Source organism: Schistocerca gregaria, chromosome 1 (genome assembly GCF_023897955.1).
Source record: "Schistocerca gregaria isolate iqSchGreg1 chromosome 1, iqSchGreg1.2, whole genome shotgun sequence".
NCBI lineage: Eukaryota > Metazoa > Arthropoda > Insecta > Orthoptera > Acrididae > Schistocerca > Schistocerca gregaria.
In genome coordinates, this window is record NC_064920.1 from 1192487634 (window position 1) to 1192500360 (window position 12727).

The following is a 12727-nucleotide window of genomic DNA, read 5'->3' on the forward strand; positions in this document are numbered from 1 at the left end:
GTTTACAAATATATTGTTATTTTTTTGGCGATGATATTCAAATGGCTCTGAGCACTATGGGACTTAACATCTGAGGTCATCAGTCTCTTAAAACTTAGAACTACTCAAACCTAACTAACCTAAGGACATCACAACCTTGACCGAGGCAGAAGTCGAACCGGCGACCGTAGCAGTCGCGCGGTTCCGGACTGAAGCGCCTAGAACCGCTCGGCCACAACGGCCGGCGACGATAGTCTGATGGTGGCCTTTTAAGCCGAGAAACAGTTAAGCCGAATAAATTAATCCTGTAGAACATAGGCAATATAATGTTTCTAATTAATTACATTGTTGTTGTTCTACCAAGAAGCGATGGAAGAATCAGTTAACATTATAATATTGTTGTTGATATATTGCGCTAAGCATTTAATGCTATGATTAGCTTTGTAAATGCTGAACGAATAAACAGTAGTAAATAAAACGCTAAACTGGCTCCAGACATGCCAGTCACGTCGAGGTGAACACACGGGGTATTTGTGGCGCGCGGACGTCGCTAGCGAGTGTGAAAAAGCAACGCCGTAATGGACCGGCGAAACCGGTTCCACTTCCTTCCAGCCAGACAACTGGACAGAGCTGCTATGGGACCATCGTATCCATCACTCACTCTCCAAGTTCGACTTCGAAGCACTGAAATTACTCTGGTGTCGTACTTGTTATATGCCCTATATCTACGCCTACATCTACAGCTGCATGATTACTGTACAATTCATACTGAAGTGCCTGACAGAGGGATCATTCGAATCACCTTCAAGCTTTTTGTCTACCGTTTCACTCTCAAATGGGGCGCGGAAAAAGAGCATTTAAACATTTCTGTGCAACTTCTGATTTCTCTCATTTTGTCATGATGATCATTTCTCGCCTTGTAGGTGGGCGCCAACAGAATATTTTCACAATGGGAGGAGGAAGTTGGTGATTGATGGTTTACGAGAAGATCCTGTCGCAATCGAAAACAGCTTTGTTTTAATGATTGCCACCTCAATCCACGTCTCATGTCCACAGAACTCTCTCCCCTGTTTCACGATAATATACGACGAGCTGCTCTACTTTGAACTTTCTGTACTTTTGTCTTGGTACTACCATTTTTATGCTGACAGTATTCAGTGCCAACGCAACGATTTTCTAAATTTCCTTTACTTTACGTCCATGGTCACAATTTTTTATCATCAGACTTCCGGTTTAGCTGAACAATGACGATTTTTAGATCTGTTTCATAAAAAAGTCTCCTAATATTCTATATTAGGGTCATAGATCAATTAACTACCATGTCGCACCTTGCAAAGTTAAGATCCTTGCTGCTACTGTATCAGGTACCATCTTCATTCAGTATCACGATGTCTTAAACTAAACACTAAAAACACGCAGGTCATCATATGACATAGAAAGTTGATCAGCGCACTTTATATGGAGCAATTCCACAAATACTTCATAATGGCATCCAGTTACACCGTCAAAAATAGTTAAGTACCACAGTATAATCTTGGATGAGTATCTGAATTGGGAAGAACAAACTGTTGCAGCGGGCGAGAAATTTCTGTCTTGCCTAAACGCAACCCAAATAATTAAAAATATTTCCACCTGAGTTTAAACAAAGATTAGTAACCTTGTATGAATGTGTGCTGTCTGTTCCTTCAGACATGTGCGAAAGACAAGGTATCATGCGTTCATATAATTCGTTCGCCTCCATGGGTATTGTGCGGATCCACAATTACTTTCGACTTCCTGCAGGAACCTCAAAGTAGCGAAAATTGACGACATGGATGGCGACTATGGATAGTTGGCGCTAGGAGGGAATGTGGGTCGTCCGGGACACGGCATAACAGTTCACGCAATTGCGATAAACACTGTTTCCGGATGCCGCAGTGGCTAACAAACAACAACGTAAGCCGGCGATAACCGCTACATTGTACTACAGGCAAGAAGGGATCGCAGCGCGGAGTTGCTGCGCGGTTTGAGGCGCCATGTCACAGATTGCGCAACCCCTCCCGCCGCATGGGTGTGTGTGTTGTTCTTAGCATAAGTTACTTTAAGTTAGTTAACGTAGTGTGTAAGTCTAGGGACCGATGACCTCAGCAGTTTGGTCCCTTAGGAATCCACACAGCCGGCCGTAGTGGCCGAGCGGTTCAAGAGGCTACAGTCTTAAGTTCTAGGGGACTGATGACCTTAGAAGTTAAGTCCCATAGTGCTCAGACCCATTTGAACCATTTCAATTGACACACATTTGAACATTTGAAGGAGGGATCCTCGTCAACTGCGGCTGTAATTGCAACTACGTTTAAGAAGAGTGCGGAGCAAGCAAACTCTCTCACGGCAAATGCACTGTGCTATCTCTTTGCCGGACGATCAGTACATTGTGTTTCACAACCGCACATCGGTTTCACCATTCACAGTGGTGCCAATAGCATAAGGAGTGGACCAGAGGGGAGTCGGGCCGAGCTCTTTTCTCGGGTGAGAGCAGATTCTGAGTCGTGATCCTCGAAGTACCTTCATTTGGTGAGGTGTTAACAAGTAATGTATCCAGGAAGACTATCGAATTTGATCGTTTTGGTGATCCGTGTGCTACAGCAAGAGTGGGCCTAATGTTTCACGGGCGTACTGAGCTCCAGATTTTTAAATGCGGTGCACTCACCGGTCAACGCTATTAGGACTCTGTATTCCTTCCTCAGATGCGTGTTTTCAGAGGTGCGTACGGCCCCGGTTTCATTCTTGGGGGATGACAATGTGCAACATTATCGAACTACGCAGGTGATGATGATGATGATGTTTGGTTTGTGGGACACTCAATTACGCGGTCATCAGCGCCTGTAAAAAGTCTCAATTTTTACACAGTCCAATATTTTACACAGTCCAATCAAGCTATAGTCACGAATGATGATGATGATGATGAGATGATGAGGACAACACAAACACTCAGTCCCCAACAGCGCAGGTGTAGGAGTTTATAACACTACCGTCTGCTACTACTATACCAAAAATCTCAAAGCTGAAGGCAGTTCGTATAATGAAATTATTCTTACTCAAGTAATTATAGTATGAAGAAGCAGAGCAGTGTTACCGTCTGAGAGGAATTTTGTTATATTGACCTTGTTGTACCTGACGGAGGTGGCTTATCGGAAATGAAAGTCAGAATTACGTAAATATTCAAACAGTAACAAATAATATTTTACCTAGCTATACTGTTTAAAGAATAAAGAAAACGGTCGCCAGCCTAATTAGGCAAGAGAATGATTAAAATTCTTGTTTAAGAAAATAAGTTCGAGTAACTTCCACGGACAAACACAACCTATATTTTGCCACACGGGAGTGCAATGAACTCTGGCACCTGAATACAGTGTGTTCAGGTTAAGGTTGCAGTTAACAGATCAGAACAAAGTACTGGCATAAATATAACAGATAACAATAAAAAATATTACTTTCATGGATTATTTAAACTGAATGGTCTTTATAACATTACTATTAATATTGACTGTAGAATCATAAATTGGACATAAGTTCAGTATTACTTTTCAAACATTTTCCTAGCTGACATAAAATTGTAAATGTAGTTCATTGCTAAATTATGAACTGGCCACAGGTTAAGTCTCTCTCAGCTAAATACTTTTCTAGTTAGAATGAAAGTTAAATGGAATTCACTAACAGGTTACTTCTCATTGTTTTTTTAATAAAGAAATGATTGTTTTCATAAATAGTGGTCTTTCTATTAATTGTTATTTATCATGAGCCTAAAGGATAACCCGTGCATCCTATTACACTATCAATACACTTTCAATATCCAAAAGAAACAAGTGCTTAGAAAGCATGAGCATACAACTTTCCACAACTGCAGTTCTCCACTTTTACTACAGTGAGAGACAAAATTAACATATTTGTAAGATACTGACTCACCTTCTGCGATCTACAACAGGCAGCAATGTGATCACTTACTAAGCGAAACTTTATAAGCCTCAGTCTTAAGAACTTTTAATTTTCAAGTTGGCAACAACATATTAATAAGTAGTTTTAATAGGAAAATTATTTTCAGCAAGCATCATTTACTTTAACTCACTCTGTTGCCACATTAGCTTTAACTTTCTTTTTACTATGTTCACGAGGCATTAATTAGCAAAACACTGGGCTTTAATATTCTTTCAGTAAGGACACTCGGTAATCACTTTAGTTCAAACGGAGAGGAACCTGAGAGATGTTATGATGAGGAAAAAAAATCAAGGTAGGTACATAAATTCAGTTATAAATTACCTTATATTTGAGCAGAGTAACACATCCAATAAGCTGATCCTTCACTGTACATTATTATAGTGTTCTGTTACAGTGATTGCGCAATGTGGTGGCGATTGTATGTTAGAAGGTGGATTTTCAGATAGAATTGCTGGACTCTGTTATTTATTGTTGGCGATGATAGATACCAAGTTCAGAATAGTTCCAGCTCTTTATCCATCCATCCAAGGCATTGGAAAGCGTCAAGAAAAGCCTCTCTCGGAACCAGCACAATATACAACTTTTACATGAGCAGTTCACAGTTTGGTAGCTCATCCCCGACTGACTCTAAATTCCACCTTTTCTACCTAGGCCAACCACACTTTGCGCGCGCTACGCAGTTCCGTTCCCGAGGGGAATCACAACACCTTTTACATATGAAACAACTAAGAACTCTAAGTGAAGGTGAGCTGTTTACGTAACAGAGAACAAACATTTTAAATAAAACAGACCTTTGCACATATTGACATTGGGACAGAGAATTTAAATGACAGATACACTACATTGCATAGAATCAAATCATGACATCAAAGTTTTTTACAAAGAAAGGACTATACAATTTTGTGTTATCTATTCAATCAAACACATTTACAGAAGCTCAACGATGTAACATTAAATAAAACAAAAGGCAAAATAAATCAGTAGAGTATTAGAGCTAAGATGTTACAAGTTCTTGGAACGAGACGATATTCAGTGAATGGATTTCCCTGCCCGTTCCACTGAATTAAATGCCACGGAGTACATGTTGGATACGTTGGAGAGACATATTGCAGAACGTCCTCATGTACCGACGACCATCCTGCAGTCATCAACCACGCTCGTAGATGAATGCAGCCCCTACCACAAGAATTACTTATCAACTTTGTGCCTAATAGAGGAGCACGTTGCAGGACATGCATTGCCAGCCATTCACATACCCTACTAACAGCCATGCCCCGCACTTCACAAAGTCCAAGGGACCACCGTAAATAGTAGTGACTTCAATGTAATTATTGTCGCTGAATAAAAATGTAATTTCTATTCATCTCATTCCGTATTTCTTTGAGTTACCTTCTGTACTATAATGTAGCAGTTCTTTCTTTGTATGGTCCATATGTCTTCGAGCTACGTTACTTGCCACTCACACATCATGCAAAAGTCACTTTGGTTCTCAAGTTTTGCACACTAGTGTATTTCTGTTTTCTTTCTTACCATCTCATTTGCTAGGGACATCTATCAGCTTCTTGTACCACTTTAAGTCTTTCCGTACTGTTAACCCACGTTTGTGTTAGACGTAATTACTCACATTCGACACCAAGGTGGCGAGGAAATTGCTCAATACTACTGACATTCCTTATATTCATTACTGTGCAGATTATTATTATTATTATTATTATTATTATTATTATTATTATTATTAGACAGTGTTCCTGTACTATACAAACTGTAATGTTGACTCACTACGAATGTCTAGTTACATTTAAGGGGGAGCATGAAGGCCGTATTCTTAGAACATCAGTCTGGTGCGATGTGAAGGGGACCAACAACGTAAATCTGTTTGCGGAGGAGTAGATGCTACTGACACTCATTATGCAATATTATTGAGTTACGCAAGCTGTTGCTCTAACCGAGATTGAATGGCCGAGTAGAAATTTTCATAGTTAACGTTACGGTGGAGGGAATCGTATATAGTTTTAAAATGACATATCGATCTTTCATTATTGTTTCATAAAATCGTAATTCACACGATTCGCTTAATGCCGTGAGTAATATTCCTAATTGAGCGACATGGATAGATTTAGGTATAGTGTTTCAACAAGGTAAACCCCCCAATGTGTTTCAATAATGATGCAACCGCCCCCAGTGGCCGAGGTGAGACAGAAGATTGACAACTTCCACTGTGGTATTAAACCGTACTAAAATGGGGGGAGGGTGTCGGCAGTTCATGGGAGGAAACGAATAAGTTGTACATTTTGTATAATGTAACTGATGTGTGGAACTGCTTTTCAAAATTTGAAGTTTGACTTCTGACATTTACACAACTGAGCACATTGTATGTCTGAGTGGAGTTCGGCGTTGTGTTTTGAAAGGGGTGGCAATTTTCCTTGGCTGCAATATTTATTTTGTATCTGGAAAAGAATAACATTCCATTTCTGACGGTTCAGATATTCAGTTTTCTCTCATGGGAAATATCTAGTTACATTCTCAACCTAAGTTTTTAAATCGGACAAGTCTGTTGGCTGTTAAATTTGTTATGCACATAAGTAAGCAACCCACCTTTTGCATTAGAAATAAAATGTGTAATGCTAGACACAAAGGGAAAAAGTTAGTTCATTATATTAACAAAAACAGTCGTTTCCAAAATAAGTATTTTGCATGTTTGGATTGCTTTGAATGCAAATCAGTAGTAAGTATCGTGTATTTCGTCTAATACTTTTTACTTGAAGCCCAGGTTTTCAGTTGTTAGTAAGATTAATCGCAGATGGCGTATGAAATATTATTGAGTTCCGCAAGCCGTTGCTCTAACCGAGATTGAATGACCGAGTAGAATTTTCATGGTTAGAGGAACTCTAAGGCGTTGCAACTTCGTCCACCAAGGTGGTATAGTGGGAATGACTGTTCAGTATCCTCCTTTAATCTAACCTATACCAAGCCGGATTAACGGATGAGATAAAAAAATATTCGACGAATGGTCTCGCAGTTCGTCATCCTTCGGTGTCAAAAAAATTCCGCACGACTACCAATAGGAGAAGCTACAGTCAAGATAGAGCTTCCTCACGCGATGGTATGCTCCAACAGAAATTAAGAGATACGCTATGTCTTGGACCATAATGCAAATTTCGCTTGCTGAACACGACTGAAATATTCAATAATTTATAAGCTTAAGACAGAGGAATAGACATATTGCCTCGAACAATCCGCGAAATGAGTAATAAAGGATCAAAATAAAACTGGTACACTATTCACCCTCCATCACCCACTATGAACTACCTTCGCAGTGTAGGCACGTAGGTGTACAGATACAAAGCACTACGGGACATCGACACGCAGGGCTTTGGTATCAGTCCACGTCGTTTTATTTACACCAGAGTAATCCGCGAACTTCAGTAAAGAAGGCGGTTAGGTTCAGACTTCGAAACAACTGACGTAATTTGAAGCGCGAACCTCTTTCCGTTGCCAACCTAGAGACTAACGTATCGAAAGCCTCGAATGAGTTTTTATATGGTGGCCTCCTGCCGATGTAATGAAATGTGTTTGGAAACTCCGCAAGGGAGCGGCTACTTCGGCTGAAAGGGGCCGAAGTTTGTAGGCCGGCCCTTTTACGAGCCTTCTTCCTGCCTCTCCTGGCGCAGGGTAGAAGCTCTACGAATGACATCCACAGCGAACCAAGATCCCCGCATCGTATGGCGTGTCTGCAGTCTACGATATATACGTCTCTATGACTAGTACTGCCTGTTACGTAAACGTAAAAGTCCCGTCGAATCGAAATTATTGCAAAAGTGGTAATAAATATTTCAGTAACAGTTTCACTGGAATTACTAGTGTACGTCTACCACATACAGTGTGACTTACATACAACTTGCACCGCAAATAATGCAGACAGGGAAAGTAATATTGATGCGCAGTTTTCACAGAATGTGTTCGTAGTCAGTAAAGCACACGTTTTTATACTGAACATTTCACTTCAAGGAAACCTCTTTCTTACTGGAATTTACTTTCAAAAGCTGTTATTATTTGAACTAATTCTTTATAGTCATTTAACAGATTCTAGTAACTTGGCTACACTCTGAATTTTAATAATCAAACTTTTATTATAACAGAATGAGATTTTCACTCTGCAGCGGAGTGTGCGCTGATAAGAAACTTCCTGGCAGATTAAAACTGTCTGCCGGACCGAGACTCGAACTCGGGACCTTTGCCTTTCGCGGGCAAGTGGTCTACCATCAGCGAAAACTCCGCTGCAGAGTGAAAATCTCATTCTGGAAATATCCCCCAGGCTGTGACTAAGCCATGTCTCCGCAATATCGTTTCTTTCAGGAGTGCTGGTTCTGCAAGGTCTGCAGGAGAGCTTATGTTAAGTTTGGAACGTAGGAGAGAAGGTACTGGCAGAAGTAAAGCTGTGAGGAGCAGGCCTGAGTCGTGCTGGAGTAGCTCAGTTGGTAGAGCACTTGCCCGCGAAAGCAAAAGGTCCCGAGTTCGAGTCTCGGTCCGGCACACAGTTTTAATCTATCGGGAAGTTTTATTATAACACTTTGCAATAGTTAAGAAAACACGAAAACAATTTAAATGGTGCCTCTTTATATTAACTTGGCTCTTCATAAGTCTGGATACTCGGATTAATCAAACACCAGGAAGGAACCATATATAGGTGTATGATTAGGATGGAATAATAGAGTGAACCAGTTTCTTTAAAGTTCAAGAATGATTATTAAAACCCTGTTTAAATTAATGGTTCACGCTGTACAAAACTAAAAATACAAAAAAAATCTTATCTGGTGGCTGCAGGTTTGGGTGTGGCGAACAGTTATGACGGATACACTACCCACAGTATGGCCTGCAAGTACTTTGCTGTATGGGCTGAATTTCTCTTCTCGTGTCTGTTCAGTTTTATATACAGTAGCCCAACAACTCACAGCTGTGCCGTAAGCCGTTTGCAGTCTTCATCCGAGTCATTTGTGTACAAATTTGAAGGCAAAGCTTCTCCTGCTCCGCAAAGGTGTTGCCTCAATCATTGCTGCCTACAGACTGTTTTACTTACTTCCCGCGCTTGCTCAAGTTAGCGCGCCAATTTTCCCTTGCCACCTTTTTCACTCCCCAGGGTCACTTTCGTTTCAAACAAAAGCACACTGGCTTTTACGTAACGCCTATTTATTACAATGTTTCTAAGCGTGACCATTTCTTATAATCGTCAAATAGTTTATACACACAAATATTTTTAAATACAAATGTCGTCAGAAAATTATTTAACGTAATAAACAATTTACATAGTATTTTACATACATTGCTCACTTACAATGCCAAGAACATAAACCTCCAGTATATCACACTTTGATTTAGATATACAGAAAATATAGTACCAACGTGCGAAAATTTTAGAGCAAAAAATTATAAAAAATTTCAGATGAACCATAAACAAATAGTGTTACACTCGGTGTGCAGTTGGGTTCCCCTTTCATAAAATTAGTAGGTGCCAGAACAATTGTAACGTAAATGGAAGGAAACTGGACCAACCACAATACAAGATAAGCTTTTGAGGGATACGTTCAATTTCCTTCTTATGTAAGTTTAGACTGAGTGGAACGCTACATGAAACTGACAGAAGTAGCGTGTAGAGCAACCATGAGAACTATTCATGAAGCAGCCTATGAACATTTAGAACACTAAATTGTTCATGATTAATAAAATCCGCTGCAGTTGTAATTTCAATGTTCCTTTATTTGGAGAAAAGCATGTACTCTAAGCAAGTTTCAGGATAGTAATACCATCTTAAGGTTCTGCTGTAACAATTAGTGACCAAGGATGAACTCTTATTCACCAAATGCCGCTTGTAGCATCTGAAGGCAGCCTTTGAAGGCCGACACCGGCTATGATTTATCATAAAAGGTGTTTGCATCAAAAATAAAAAATAATACCTTGCAATTAATAAAGGCTAAGCAGGACGCTAAACAAAATAAATAAAAATAAAAAAGGCCGTTAAGGCACTTTGGTTGCTTGCAACGGCAGTTTTGCCTTGACCATACCTTTTTATGGCCATGCCACACATCTTGCCGTTAGTAATAGGTCGTAATGTTATATTATTTCTTTTATGAGTGCGTACTTATGGATTAAAATGTGTTCTTTTCGTCGGGACCTGTTTACCTCGCGTGTCACCGGCTGATCTTCAACCCCCCCCCCCCCCCCCCCTCCCCTCAGGCTCTCTAATACTACTGGATAAATTTTTAATGCTTCCACTTGACTTGTACGTTTTGGTTTTGCGTACTCAGTTAAAGTATGTTCTGCACCTAGTTTACATCCTTAACGACCCTGTCATGTTCATTTATTTTGTTTAATGTTCTACCTAGTTTTATTAATTGTTACAGTAGCACTTGAAGACGGGATTAGTTTACTGAAATCCGGGTAGTGTACGTGTCTTTTTCCAAATACAGTACAGTAGAGTTCAGTTAATCCGAATTAATTGGGACCGGACCTTATTCAGATTACCGACTTGTTCGGATTAGCCGGACTTACGGTGACGAGTTTCTAGAATGAAGTATACCAAGCAGATAAGTAGGTACACCACGGTAACAAAGGGCACAAGTGTAGGAACACTCTCGCTCCCTGCCCTTGTTGTTATGCACTGTTGAGACCTTTGTAATGTCTGAGATAAATGCACTGCCAGTTGACTCGCAAAGTGCTTGATTATGTTAGTTATCGATCGCTGGCACGCGAAACAGTTGTATTCTTTCAGGTGTAGTGGTGTACGTATTTTTGTCGTGAGTAAACGGAAACATACAGAGTTAACTCTCAAAGAAAAACTGAATGCTTTGAAGCGGATAGACAATGATGAGAACGTATATAAACTGGCAAAGTAACTGGGTGTTGGTAAAGCAACCATTTGAGATTGGGAGAAGAACCGAGTGAAGCTTGAACAGTCCTGTGCAACGTCTTCGGGAAAAACACTCGAAATTCGGCAGACTTTGAAACAGTCCCAGTACAATAAAGTGGAGGAAGGTCTTTTCCTTTGGTTTACGCAGGAAAGAGAAAGGGCGAACTCCTTTGAGTGGAGCAATGGTTCAGGAGAAGGCTGTTTACCTGAACAAGTTAATGAATGGTGACGACTTTTAGTGTGAGTACGGGTTGGTTGGACAGATTCAAGAAACGTCATGGAATCCGTCAGCTAACAATTACTGGAGAGGAGCTTTCTTCTGACCGTGATGCAGTGAAGGAATACTTGGGTGAGTTTGAAAAAATGAGAAGAGAGGGAAAGTATTCTCCGCAACAAATTTATAACGGTGACGAGATTGGCCTTAATTTTAGACCATTGCCAACAAAAAGCCTGGAATCAAAAGCAAACCATGCCCCTGGTTGTAAAATGTGCAAAGATCGTGTGATTTTATTAGCGTGCATCAACGTTGCTGGCAATCACAAGGTGCCTTTAATGCTGAACGGCAAATCTGCTAGGCCCAGAGCTTCTAAAACATGAAGTCTTTGCCCATATATTATTGCAACCAGAACAAAAGCATGGATGGATGTTAAGCTGTTCAAAGAATGGTTTCACGGTCAGTTTGTTCGCTCTGTTCGGCGGTTTTCTAAGGAAAATCATTTGTCTCCCCGTGAAATCCTTTTGATTGATAGCGTGCCATCTCACCCGAGCACTGATGAATTATGTGATGGAGAAATTGTGGCGAAGTTCCTTCCGCCGAATGTTACACCACTCATACAGCCGATGGACCAGGACGTACTGCAAACATTGGAACTGATTTACAGAAAACAATTTTTAAGAATGCTGATCCAGGATGAGAGCACTCCTTTAGTGGACAAAATAAAAAAAGATCAATGTGAAGGATGTTGTTTATTGGGCCACTGAAGCATGGCAGAATATTTCAGAAAATACTCTGAGAAAGTCGTGGAGAAAACTGTGGACATCACTTGAATTTCAGGACAACCTAGTTGAAAAAGAAGAGGAAAATCTATTACAAATGATACAGGCAACCCCTGAATGTGAAGCTAGTGAAGAAGACGTAGATGAGTGGATGGAAGCGGATGGGGCGTGTGTGGAGAGCCTTACTGACGCTGATTTAGTTGTTGCTGTGACTCAAGGCCAGGAAGAAGTGGACTGCTGTGACGGTAGTGGCAATGAGCCTGAAAGCGGCAAAGGAGAGCTGGTGCCACACAGTGACGCACCAGAAGCCCTTGACATCGCCCTACGTTATTTGGAGCAACACCCCACGGCTACACCTGCTGATTTGATGTTTATGAGACGATGGAGCAACTATGCGTCATATAACAGACTTTCTTCGTTACATCAAAACATAATGCCTGAGTTTTTGTCATCTAAAAAGTAGGGATAAAATGTTCGCTGTATTTTAGTAAGTTTGGCAGTTTTCCTTTCATTTTTATGCATCGTTTAAACCTAATGTGATCTTGCCAATTTTTCTAATACATTTTTACTGTACTATCTAAATTAAAATATTGTGTATGTCCGGAATTTTTCCGCACAATTTTCCATACTTACACTAACATTTTTCATGTTCGGATTAACCGAACGTTCGGATTACCGGGCTTCGAATTACCGGAACTCTGCTGTACCTTTGAAATTACAACCACAGAGAATTTTATTCATTATAAACAGTTCAAGTAACAGTTGTGATTGTCAACTAAGAACACGAGGTCTACACAAGAAATTTGGGAACTTTGCCCAAAACATTTTTTCTACGCTTACGTTTTACTTGGAAATACTCTCCTCCACAGTTGATACGCC

General features: G+C 40.3%; 1 non-coding gene across 1 annotated transcript; it reads left to right on the forward strand.

Moving 5' to 3' along the window:
* The first annotated feature begins 8407 nt into the window (after positions 1–8407).
* On the forward strand, positions 8408–8482 carry Trnar-gcg (transfer RNA arginine (anticodon GCG)). Its single transcript has one exon. It is a non-coding gene; the product is annotated as a tRNA-Arg (tRNA).
* Positions 8483–12727: the final 4245 nt, after the last annotated feature.